The 13,593-nt window shown below is 44.4% G+C and overlaps 1 long non-coding RNA gene across 2 annotated transcripts; it reads left to right on the forward strand.

The window, feature by feature from the left end:
• The first annotated feature begins 1,482 nt into the window (after nt 1–1,482).
• On the forward strand, nt 1,483–5,660 carry LOC309368235. Of its 2 annotated transcripts, none has more exons than XR_014167662.1 (3): nt 1,483–1,748; nt 2,845–2,964; nt 5,306–5,660. It is a non-coding gene; the product is annotated as an uncharacterized lncRNA (long non-coding RNA). The 2 variants fall into 2 exon arrangements; XR_014167663.1 differs by having other exon boundaries at nt 1,483–1,703.
• The last annotated feature ends 7,933 nt before the right edge of the window (nt 5,661–13,593 follow it).

The raw sequence follows: 13,593 nt of genomic DNA on the forward strand, positions 1-13,593 counted from the left end.
CGAATCCCTGCCACAGGGTGAGCTCCCGTTGCTCAGTCCCAGCTCCTACCAACCTAGCAGTTCGAAAGCACACCAAAAAGTGCAAGTAGATAAACAGGTACCACTCAATTAGGAAGGTAAACAGCGTTTCCGTGCACTGCTCTGGTTTTGCCAGAAGTGGCTCAGTCATGCTGGCCACATTACCCGGAAAAACTGTCTGTGGACAAATGCTGGCTCCCTCGGCCTGTAAAGCAAGATGAGTGCCGCAACCCCAGAGTCATCTGTGACTGGACTTAACTGTCAGGGGTCCTTTACCTTTTGCCTTTTTAATGGGCCTGATAAGCTTTAACAAAATTTGGATATTGGGCTGTTTGTTACAGAGATTGACTCTTAAGTTGCTGCATTTTTTGATAAAACAAAAAAAATTCCTTCCAGTAGCACCTTAAAGACCAACTAAGTCAGTGCATGCACACGAAAGCTCATACCAAGAACTGACTTAGTTGGTCTTTAAGGTGCTACTGGAAGGAATTTTTTTTGTTTTGACTATGGCAGACCAACACGGCTACCTATCTGTAACTGCATTTTTTGATGTTCAGCAGGTTTCTTTGTTTGGAAGAAAACTAATACGTATTAGGAATAACTTTCTGCAGGTAAGAGCTGTTCATCCGTGGAGAGGACTTCCTCAGAAGGTGGCGGGCTCTGCTTCATCGAAGGTTAGGCACCTGTCAGAGATTTTTTAGTTGCAATTCCTGCACTGCAGGGGGTTGGGCTAGAGATTACCCTTGTGATCCCTTCCAGCTCTATGGTTCTATGGCTTCAACCCTATACAAGCTTGAAAATGCCAGCCAAAATGTCTCAACAGCTGCCCAAAGGTCTGAATATTTCAACCCCCATTCTATCCCCAGGTCTTTTTTTAACCCTCTGTACATTTGACCCTCTGTACAATTGACCCTAGGGACGTGGGTGGTGCTGTGGGTTAATCCACAGAGCCTAGGACTTGCCAATCAGAAGGTCGGCGGTTTCAATCCCCGCAATGGGGTGAGCTCCCATTGCTTGGTCCCTGCCAACCTAGCAGTTTGAAAGCATGTCAAAGTGCAAGTAGATAAATAGGTACCGCTCCGGTGGGAAGGTAAACGGCGTTTCCGTGCGCTGCTCTGGTTCGCCAGAAGTGGCTTAGTCATGCTGGCCACATGACCCGGAAACTGTATGCCGGCTCCCTCAGCCAATAAAGCGAGATGAGCGCCGCAACCCCAGAGTCAGTCACGACTGGACCTAATGGTCAGGGGTCCCTTTACCTTTACCTTACAATTGACCCTACAGTATTACTTTTTATTATTATAGGCATTTTTATTCCTAAGGCAGTGTAAACTAACAAATGGCACTTGCATGATTTTCTGCAGGAACTAACTACCAGATATCCATGTGCAAACATAAAATATATTATTATAAAAAGAATTATATTTATTAGTGAAATCCCCATTGGTTTACTGCAGCAATATGGAAAGTAGCCATTTCACTTGGATCAGAGCTGTTTCAGAAGGACTTTACCCAGGACAGAATGCACTTTGGCATTTCAACCACAACCAATTGAAGCAGGAGCGAACAACCTTTGAAGCTGCTGGATAACAGCTCCCATCATCCCTTACTACTAGCCAAGATGGCTGGGGCTGCTGGATGTTGGAGGCCGGCAACATCTGGAGAGCCACAGGCTAGTCACCCCTGGAGTAAGGGCCAATGTGTAGCCATGCGGAGAATGACAGTGGTCTGAAGTTGGATGATAGTCGCCTTGCTTATGCAGGTCTGGGTCTGGCCAGTAGAGGTAGAGCTGAATAAAGAGGTTCCTGGATTAGAGACCCCTTGAGTACCTCATGTATACTGCCTTGGGCTCCAGGACAGGAATGAGTGAGTGAATAAATATGCCAAACAAACAAGAACTCAACACCAGAGGGCAGATTGAGACAATTCATGTGGTGCCTGGCCCTCAGAATATTGTCCAGAGAAAAATGTGGCCTTTGGGCTGGAAAAATGGTCCCCACTACCGTGGTTTAGCCAAGATGTAGGAAGCCAAGGCTCAAATCTGTGTTGATTGAATAAGCAAGAGAAAGAGCAAGAGCATGAGAGCTCTTGGCTACCCATCTCTCTCCTCATCACTGTCTCCACTGTCTTCCATGAGTTGGGGGGCCAACGTCTGAAGTGGGGAAGCTCCTGCACTTGCAGAGACTACCATCACAATTTAAACCCTGATCTTCCAGGGTACTAAATCTTACATCCTCTAAGAGGACAGGAGACTTCCCCCTTATGGAGGGAGGCTGCAATGGAAGGTTGGGAGAGCACTCATCTTTGCTCTTTCTGACAGGATACTACTTACATGCTGGCATTCATCTGTCTCGAGAGACAACGGAGTGCACCTCTGGGGGTGAATTCAAACCACAGGAGAATCACAGTGCCTGCTGTGGCTGCAGAGATTGCTAACTCATAATTGCTGCCTCCTACATTGCTTATGCTGCATTAGCGGCACGGAAGTGACTTTTCCTGGGTGCAAGCCTGGGCTGCTCAGACAACGTGGACTGCCTCCTGGCCTTACAGTTGTGCACCAAAAGGTAGCAGACCATTATGTTTGCTCAGGTGGGGGAGAGAGCATTACAGCCCCTGAAGAAGGTTAATGTGATTCCCTGAATAATGCACATTTCCAGCGCAGATCATGCAGGCTGGCTTCACCTCTTGTCTGTCATGAGCTTTAAGCACATAGCTAACTGCATGAGTCAACAAGTATATGTTTTAGGAATGTGATCGGAAGCTGCCTTAGACCACGGGCAGACGATTGGTCATTCGGTATGGTCTGCTTTGGCCTCATTGGTTTTTTAGGTGAAGATTTCTGCCATCACTTGGCGCCTGAACCTTTCAACCAGAGATGCTGGGGATTGATCCTGGCGCCTTCTGCATGCGCTCTATGGACTCTGCCCTCTTTCAAGTTATAGCGTAGTTGTAAGTAAGAGCTTTTCCAACTGAATAATCTTTACACTGGGAAGAATTGCTCCAATTCTACACCCTTGACAATAATGTCTGGGTCATAGACTTTGCTTGCCCAGACAATTGCCCCTAGCTGGAATTCCCAGGGCAGGGAGTTGGATCTCTCGCCCACTTGCAAGCAAGGTAGCATCGGCTGCACACAGGGGATGTTGTAACCAGCTCAGAGGCCACGGTGCTGCAAATAGGTTTTCTGCCTCAGTGAGAACTGTAGAAAAGGCTGCTCCCTCTCTGGCATGCTGCCCTCGCTGGTCTCGCCTTGGAGGTTTGCAACAGCACTCCGGTGTTTGTTCCCAGCTGCTTTGTGTGAGCTCAGTGCATTTTCCTTACAGTTACGACAGGGCTGCAGAAAGCTTGACAGAACAGAATTAGCAAGATCTCTCAACCCCCCACATTTGAATAAAATTCCAAGAGAGTGGGTAAGAGAGGAAAAGCCCATGATCCTGGTAATTAAGCTGTAAGGCCCACCAGGGATTTGCTGTCATCATGTCATCTGATATGTGTGGAAGACCAAAGAGGAGCCAGATGTCAGGTTGCCTAATCCCCCTCCTCCGCTCCCCAGAAGGTTCTTCTGACTGTGCTCGGAAGGTTTTCTGCGGAAGCCTGGGAAAGGAATGATTCACAAAACAATCCTGAAGGATAAATCTTGTAATTCAGGGCGCTGAACAGCTGGTAGTTTAAAGCACTGAACAGCAGTTTAGTGATTAATTCGCCTCTTTAAAATGCAGAGCGATGCGATACGATGAAATACAGCTCCAACTTTGCGCGATGCCTCTCTCGTACACACAGCCTGCCTCTCCAAATGCTTTCTTTTAGGGTTAAAAATGCTCACAACTATAATGCTAAGTAATTGCAGGAGGAGACACGGATGAGGGCGAAATAGGGTGGAAAACGCATTCCTTCTTGGCGGAGGCTGTGTACAAACACCCGTTTAAGCGCACCCAGTGTGCTCCCACTGTTGGTTTGTGAAGCCATGCACACATGACACCAGTCACACTCCACAGCTAGCCTGCCATTTCTTGAGAAACTGTGGCAATGGATGCATCAGTAGCTTAACACACATTTTTACACTGCTGCACACACTGGAGAGGGGGCAGGGATGTGTTCACCCAACGCCAATTACCTGATCTCTTTCCCTGCACCTGTAACCCCACATCCCGCAATCCTATTCAACAAAGCCATCATCTGCGCATGCGCTGTCACCTGCACATTTGCAATGGCTGTCTCTAATGTGCACACCTTTGTACACACTGCTATTCACTCTCCATGCAGTGGAGAGTGTGTTCATGCAGTGTGTGTTCAACCGCTGGTTTGAGAAGCAGTAAACACGCGGCCCATATCTATCCTGCTACATATTATGAAGTGTTGTGTGTCCCTCTCCCATTGGCTTTGATCCATATCGAGAAAAGGGAGAACCGAGCTGCATTTTAAGCCGGTGATATGTACACAACTAAAGTGCTTCGTCTCCTTCTCCCTACTGCAAATACTGAAAAATATTCAAAAATGTGTATGAGATACGGTCTATATGAAGCACATTCTAGAAGCAGCTTATCCCTCACAGTTACAATTCCCAGCAACCCGTAACAAACTACAGTGCCCAGAATCCTTTGGGGGAAAGAATGTGCTTTGAATGTGCTTTAAAGTGTTGGTGTGCACACAGCCCAAATGCAGAAACTGTACTTTCAAGTCATGAAATAGTGTGCTAGCTGAGTAACAGTTGGGGGTTTTTTTTATAGTTCAAAAGATGGGGAATGGCCATGGTGTGTTTCTCCCTCTCAGATGTGCTTGGTGTTACCTCCTCCCAACCATTCCATCTTGAGCCAATCTTTTCTGCCCCCACTCTGTCCTACCAATCCCGTGTGTGTGTGTGTTTTGGGGGGGGGGGGTCATCTGATGAAGAGTTTTGGAGAACTCAAAAGCTTCCACAGTATTTTTGTGGTTAACCTAACAGAGGTATTGCCTTAATAAGGATTTTGAATTGCTCCCCCCACACACACACTAGCTCCCATCTTATGGGCCAACACATCTGCATTTATTTCTTGTGTATGCTTAAACGCTGTCAAGTGCTGAAGCTGGGAACCCTTGGTTCCTATGTTCAGCTCCCCCATGTGGTGAGTCGTGAGAAGTGCAGGTTGGAGTATCTCCCTGGGCTGAGAAATATTCGCAAGCTCTGGACTGGAGCCATCCACTCAGAGGCTGACCACTGGGTCCTCCTAGGCAGGACTATAAAAGGCTTTCATGTTTGGGCTGGTATTTTGCCGGAGCAAAAATGTTTCTCTCTGACTATTGTGTGTTTCAGTGTCCTCATCAGCTCTGACTTCTGGGCCTGGCTTTGTCCTTCGACTCCTTGGCACATCTCCAGGCTCTTGGATCCCAGCTCCTGGCTCCTCTCATCTCTGACAGCTGCCTGCAGCTCAGTTCTGGCTCATGCTCAGACAGTGCCCAAGCACCCACATTCCCAGTGCCAACAGCAGGATATACGGCCAACAGGATGTGGTGGACCTACATTTTTGGGACTTTGCAACCAGCAATGAGGTCTGGGTAACCACTGTTATCTGTGGGGCTGTTCCATGAGAAAATCACCACCATTTTTATTTTATTTTTTAAAAATTAAGTATTACAGCTCAGATTTTGATTAAAATTGCTGTACTGGATTGTCTCGCATGTCAAAGTCACTGGTGTGAATAAATATTTCCTACGCCTTGTAGTTTTCAAGTTACGGGTGGGGGGAGTGGTGGAAATTAAAGAAATGTTATATACATGCATGAATAAAGTCGCTTCTGGGGCCCCTCTGGGATTTGGGGCCGTGAAGCTTAAGCTTCATAAGTTTCATAGTAGATCTGCTCCTGTATATGATGTTGCTTCATGCATGACCCCCCCCCTTTTTTGCATAAGTTCATTTCAATGAATGTCACACCATTTGGCAACAGAATGTACTCTGAAAAGGGAGCTGCATCCAGGGCCAGCCCAAGGCATTTTACTACCCGTAACAATTTCACTCCTACTTCCCCTAAAAAACACCAAGTGAGCTGCTGTTCTGAGGTGATGCAGAGCATCTGTCACCACACCTGAGAGAGCAGGTAAAATGAGGAGGTCAAGAAGTGGCCATGTGACAATGCTAGGGGTGCAGAGGAAATAACAACAGACTGCTATGGCTGCCTCTGAGCACCTGCCACATGAGACAGGTGCCTCACTCTGTCTAATGGTACACTCTGTGTAATGGCTCTGTTTACAGCCAACCATTAGCTCTCTGATGAGTCGATCTGTTTGTGACCACTGTCAGGATCTCTCTTTTGCAGCAGTTTATATGCATGAACATATAACTCCTATGGCAGGCCTGGAGAGGGATAACAGGCCATCACAAATATCCTGGGGTCAAAAGGAAAACCAAGCCTGTACCTTTTTATATCATTCAGGTGTACAACTCAATGTGGTGCAACAGCACACTAGAATAAAGGTAAAGGTAAAGGGACCCCTGACCGTTAGGTCCAGTCGCGGATGACTCTGGGGTTGCGGTGCTCATCTCGCTTTATTGGCCGAGGGAGCCGGCATACAGCTTCCAGGTCATGTGGCCAGCATGAGTAAGCCACATCTGGTGAACCAGAATAGTGCACAGAAACGCTGTTTACCTTCCCGCCGGAGCGGTACCTATTTATCTACTTGCACTTTGATGTTCTTTCGAACTGCTAGGTTGGCAGGAGCTGAAACGGAGCAATGGGAGTTCACCCTGTTGCAGGGATTCAAACCGCCAACTTTCCGACCAGCAAATCCTAGGCTCAGTGGTTTAGACCACAGCGCCACCCGCGTCCCACTAGAATACTTGCAGACTATAAAACATTACGGCAGTGCTTTGCCAACCTGAAAAAAAAAATGGCAAAGGACTATGCTTAAAATGAATGCATACAACATGAATATGGACCCACTAGCACCAAAATAATAGCTTGGTGGTATCTTTGTGAAATAAAATGGGTATTGGCATATTATTGTGCTGACTTTTAAAGCACTAAACGGCCTCGGCCCGGTATACCTGAAGGAGCTTCTCCACCCCCCGTTGTTCTGCCAGGACTCTGAGATCCAGTGCCAAGGGCCTTCGGGCAGTTCCCTCACTGTGAGAAGTGAAGCTATAGGGAACCAGGCAGAGGGCCTTCTCGGTAGTGGTGCCCACCCTGTGGAACATCCTCCCATCAGATGTCAAGGAAATAAACAACTATCTATCTTTTCTATCTTTTAGAAGACATCTGAAGGCAGCCTTGCTTAGGGAAGTTTTTAATGTTTAATGTTTTATCGTGTTTTTAATATTCTGTTGGGAGCCGCCCAGAGTGGCTGGGGAGGCCTGGCCAGATGGACGGGATATAAGTAATATATTATTATTATTATTATTATTATTATTATTATTATTATTATTATTAGACATTCTAAGAAGTGCAGATGCCAGCTGTAAGACATCTAGGAAGATAAGGAATTGGTTTGAACTGGGTCTTGTGTGCTTCACATTTTCTGAATGTTCACATCCATTCCTAACCCCGTGTGCCCCTTTAGACACATGGAAGAACATGCATGTGAGTACAGTGGGATCTGTCTTCTTTGTTACCAAATGACAGACCTTTCCGACCCTGGCAGCACATAGTAAACTACATTTGAAACTACCACCAAATTGTAGGGATGCAAATTAGCATAACACAGGCTATGCTCTTATCCGCATTGAGAAGATGCCCAAGAGCTCATCTAACTGATACCCCGAACGCCAGGTTTGGAAATGACCATGAGCACTGCCTGCGTACAGCAGGTGTGCGGAACCTTTGGCACTCCAGATGTTGCTGCACTACGGCTTCCATCATGCCTGGCCAACGTTTGCTGGGGCTGATGGGAGTTGCAGTTCATCAACATCTGGAGAGCCTAAGGTTCTCCACACCTATTTTACATGATGAAAATCCCATTTCTGTTCCTTTGCTTGAGCTTAAATGGTCAACCAAAACAAAATAAAATAAGGCTATGGTGAAACTGTAAGAGTTTTAAAGAATCAGGTTTTTTCCCCCTGATTAGTGGCTGCGTTTTCTGCTCTTTTTTGGACCTGATTCGGAGTACACTGCAGACCAGTGTAATCATGTTAGCTAGTGTAAAGAGACTGGCAGCCCTTTCAGGCATGATAAACTTTTTGACTGCTTCCCTAAAGCTTTAATGTGGCAACTGCATGTAATGCAAAGTCATTGCATTTGGAATCAAGCTTCGTATTGGATCGCTGCCTGATACATGGGGCAGATACCAGCCAGGGAGTGACATAGCTAATTCCCAGGGTGATGGATCAGTTACTTACTGCTTTGCCCTCCAGTTAGACACAAATCATGCAATGTAGTAGCTACTGCAAAAGTGTGAAAGACCAGCTTGAATATTTTATCCTAAATAAGCCTTTTGTATTTCCTTGATGTTGTGTTCTTTAAAACCCTAGTTGGAAGGAAACTTCACAAGGAATTAAAATAAATCACATCTATATCTACAGTATGAATTCAAAGATTTGTGCAAACAAATTTCAGTTAGCGAGTCACTGTATACTTGGATTTTATTTGTAAATCTGAAAAGCACTATTTGTTTCAGCTGGGTTTATATTAAATTTTTAGACAATTAGATTACATCTAAGTACTTTTATATTCGCAGTTGAAAAATCTTCTTTCATAAATCCATGTTATGTGTGAGAGCAAAATCAGATTAAGCTCTTGGAAGCCCCAAAATCTATAGACACTGTGTCTCAGTATTGAGAAGGGGACCCTACCCCTGGCAAAATAATAAAATAAAAATACAAATAAATTGCAAGTTTTTAAAAAAGTAAGTCCTGAGAACTGCCTTTAGCAGAATAAATTCTTAATCACATATATATCCCTAGCTGTGGCAGATTGAGAGGTTGTTGCAAAGGTGGCTTATTTTAATGATTCAGTTGGCACAAAAACGGTTCTTATCTCTTTAAGAAATGGAAATGAGGTCTAATTTACATATGCTGGTTGCAATTAGCATATAAGTCCTATCCTGGGAGTTGGAGGAAGAAAAAAAATGCAGCAACAATCTAATAGGATTTGGTTAGACAAAATTAGCAACCTCAGAACAATCATCAAATTATCTGAATTACTGGTAGCCTGCAATTATTTCTCAATATCGCTTGTGTGCGTGCGAGTGCTCGCGCGCACACACACACACAATGAAAGAATCTTCATCACATTGTGCTACACTTGTAGCCTGTTTTGTGTATTTGCTTTGATTTATCATGTTTGTATCCTTCATAAAATATATGCAAAAATACATAAATCACAATGCATATTTGTGTATATATGCATTTTCTATTGTCACTTACTATTTTGTCAGATTTCATACGATTTGTTGAAGGTGACATTTCTGTCTTTTATGGGATCATTTTAGCTTGTGCAGTGTGTGTGTGTGTGTGTGTGTGTGTGACTGGCATGTACTCAACAAAGTCTTAGTAAAATTCCAACCGACTCTTAGTAAAATAAAAAAATAAGCTAATTTTGTAATGGCTTACTTTGTGTGGTGAGTCTGAAAAATCTGAGACATGCAAAGTAATAGACCTATGGAACTTTCCCTTTTTCAGCTAGTGGTTGCATACCATTTATTAAAATAATATTTATTTATATAATTCCCACAATACAATAAAGAATGCTGCATATAGAACAGTTGCATATGTAAAAACAATTAAAATATTTGCATATATGTATAAAAGCAACTTTTAAAAATCCCTTATGCACACAATTTAAAAAAGCACCGACACATATATAATATCAATTCAAGTCCAATACAGATACCAACTGGGATAAAATATGATCTGGGATATTATATTAGCATCCATTGCATTTTTAAAATTAAAACAGAAACAGGAGTAAGATATTCAAGAGCTCTTCTACTTTCTGACTGCATTGCAATCATATTTCAGGAACACATCTCTGCCACATTTTTATATTTTGCTTTATTTGTGTGTACGTAAATACAAACACATGCACACCACCCAATAATAAGACTTATCTGGGCAGTTCGCAAGTAGAAAATTAAAATCAAAAGATATAAAAATAAAACATAAACTAAAAAATTAACCAGAATCAAACCAGCAACAGAGAGGGACATCAGTACAAACGACTTAAAAAGCCTAGGCAGAGGAATTCAAATCCCTGGTTTGCAGTAGTGCAGCTCAACAATCCCAGAGTCTGAGAGTCAATAGCGCAGACATTATAAAGGTGTAGTGATCTGTCGTGAAACAACCCCAGTAAAGAAGAGAACAGTGGTTACCCAGACCTTGTTGCTGGTTACGAAGGGGCTCCCATAAGAGTCTTCATGGCCCCAAAAATGTAGGTCTACCACTGCTCCCAGAGAGTGGCAAAATGCGCCGGTTTTTAGAACCCTGATCTTAGACTTCCAAAAGCCAATCAGTCTGGGCTTGTAGGGATTGCAAGATTTTTGAGGTCAGCAAATTGCATAGACACCACTAGTCAAATTTTGAAACTTTATTAAGAAAAATGGCAACAAGGCAAACGGTCAAATAGAAATATTGAGAAACAAGAAAGACAAGGGTGAAACTAGGCTTTATTTCACCCGGGTCAAAGATCCAGTTTGGCACCCCCTCACCACGCATTTCAATACACACACAGGCAGGGAGCCTCCATGGCACCCCTCTGGAGGCTTCACCAGGGGCAAAAAACCTGGCTAGTGCCCCCCCCCCCCCCGTAGCTACAGCTCTGAGAAAGAGCCCAGGGTTTCAAAACTTGACAACCTACTCAATAATAACACCATGTTGCTAGCCTTTCCAGCAAGTAAGCAGTGAGGCGTGTGAGCTTCCCAGTGCTTGTAAAATGCAGTGTGGACCCTTCGATGGAATAAGGGGACAAAGCTGCATAGGGCAGCCCAGCTTTGAAAGACTCTCTTCCCTCTCCTTCATTGGATTTAGAGACACCTCACTCCTTCTGACTAATGAGAACCAATGTCACATTCCGCAGGTAGGCATCCTAAAGTATCCTGTGGATTTTAATAAGTAGCAGGAGCCACATGGCCTCCTTTTTAAAGACAAAATGCTGTGGGGAATTGAGCAATGCTCTTTGTCACAACGCGCATACTGAGTCTTTGGTTCCCTACCTTTATAATTAGCTGCACCAACCATTAAGATCAATGACTTACTGTAAAAATATCCATTAATCCTCACAACATCTGCATAAAATAGGTTGATAGCCAGTTTTAGAGGTGGAAAGGCCTAGTGTTTGTTTTGCATCAGGAAATGGCTGAATTGGTTAAAAGTGGGGGAGGTTATTATTTGCACGTGTTTATTAATTCTACTCCTGAAGACAGGAGTGCCTGGCATGCTCTGGTTCATGGGGTCACAAAGAGTCGGACACAACGAAACAACTAAACAACAACAACAACAACAATTAATTCCAAAAGTCTGTTTAGAATTGTGTGCGTCTTCCACGTAAACATTGTGTGGCTCTTGGTCCATTATGAAGGGGAAGCACAAATCATTCCTTCAGTAGTGAGATAGAAACACTGCCCAATGTGTTCTCCGTTTCTGCCTTCCGTAGCGTGTAAAACAGTTCTGGTCCACTTAGCACCATTCTCTACACACAGGGACAGTGTGTCTCAGCAGGGAACATTTATGACCACTGACAGGCAAGCAACATTACAGCATACTTGCCGGCACACAACCGATATGCCATGATTTGTGATGATGCTTAAATGGCGCACATCCATCTCACAGGGAGGTAACCTTGGCCAGAGGGATTGGTCTCGATCAAACTGGACAACTGCAGCTTCTTTCAAAAGGCTGTGGAGTTAAGGCGCAGCTCACCAGCCGCTGCTCTCTACTCTACAAAAGATTTCTGTGCTTCATTTATTTTGAATGCTTCTGCAGCAGGGCAAATCTCTCTGAAATGTTGACTGTGCAGCCTGATGAGAAGCCCAATTTACATATTCTCAATTTAATCTAAAGTAGGTGCTAATTGATTACCGCTGAACGCCAGCACACTCTGATTATCCATTCAAGATGCTGAGGGACAAGCTCCCTGGGAGAAGCGGCTTTGCATTTTTGGTGTGTATGAAAGAATATTTACCCTTTCTCCCATAATATTGTATGGGGAATTTTAATTAGCCTGGTTTGTACATACTTCCCGGCGCCATTTTACTGCTAGTGAAATTGACCACCACACAACTGAAACACAATGATGACCAAAGCATGTTCTCCACACCCAGCTACATATCTGAGGCCAAGTATCCCTCTAGGATGAATTCCCTCCCACTTATTCCTACACCTGTGTTGCTAGATTCTCCCACAAGGCCAGACTGCAACTCGCAGTCAAATCCAGCAACACAGGATCATGCTATGGGATGTGCACTTTTAGGCCATATCTGAACCATACATTGTAAAGCAGCAGCTTCATGCCACGTTAGGCAGTCATGGTTTTAGCTTGCAAAAAGATGCCAAATTTAGCAGCAGCAGAGTGACAATAAAATGCGGCAATCCTGGGGAATGTTTAAATTGCATCCTATATATGGTAATCTAAATTATAGATGCCACCAACAAGGGATGCAAGCCACAAGGGCTATGTTCTACCTCCATTGTCAGAGGCATTATGGCTCTGAACACCACTTGCTGGGAATCTCAGGTAGGCAGAGTGCTGTTGTGATCATGTTCAGCTTGAAGGCTTCCCATAGGCATCTGGTTGGCCACTGTGAGAACAGGATGCTGGACTAGGTGGGTCACTGGCTGATCCAGCAGGCTCAACTTCGGTCCTTATGTATATCTAATCTGGATGTGGAAACCAATGGGATCTTATTTGAGGAAGCATTGTGAAGTGGAGGGGGAAGGAAATGCCATAAAACTGCTCTTTCAAAAATGCTTCTTACAAAGTTATTTGAGCACACTTTATTGTACAGTTTACTGCCATGGAAAGCATATATTTCAAGCTGAATACCAAAGGTTGCAAATGTTGGGTTCATCATTAGCATTAAGGGTGAGTGTGTGTGATGCATGCATGAATGCAGATAAATGCATCTTAGTGGTATGTCTATATGGGCAATGGGGAACAAGTAAAGGTACTGTAAAGCACACCTACAAACTATTCTAGGAATGTTCACAATCCACCATTAGTATATAAATAATCAGAAAGTGGCCAAGACCTTTTGCTGCCCAAGGCAAAGCTGGCATGCGCGCACACACACAACACTGGTGATGGGACAGTGTCACCCATCTGCCATCGCTGAAGGCAGTAGGCAAACTTTGTGTGTGTGTGTGTGTGTGTGTGTGTGCAAAGCTGACTTCATGGTGTACGCAGCGTTTTCACCCAACACCCTGCCACTGCTCCCTTCCTTTGGCGCATTAGGCATTGCAAATTTGGCCCTGTAAAGAATGTTTTCTGCTCGATGACTACAAGAATATGGGTGCTATTGGTTGGAAAGTTCCCTCCATCCAACCCCTTACATTTAAGGCAGTCTGAAGTCCTTCTCTGGACTGGAGTGGGGAGTGCCACTTGGCCTGCAAAGCAGCTATTGAGCAGCTGGTCTGAAATCGAGAGGAAAGACCGAAAGTCAAAGCTGCATTTGCTCGCT

Source organism: Podarcis melisellensis (genome assembly GCF_964234715.1).
Source record: "Podarcis melisellensis genome assembly, chromosome: 4".
Taxonomy (NCBI): Eukaryota; Metazoa; Chordata; class Lepidosauria; order Squamata; family Lacertidae; genus Podarcis; species Podarcis melisellensis.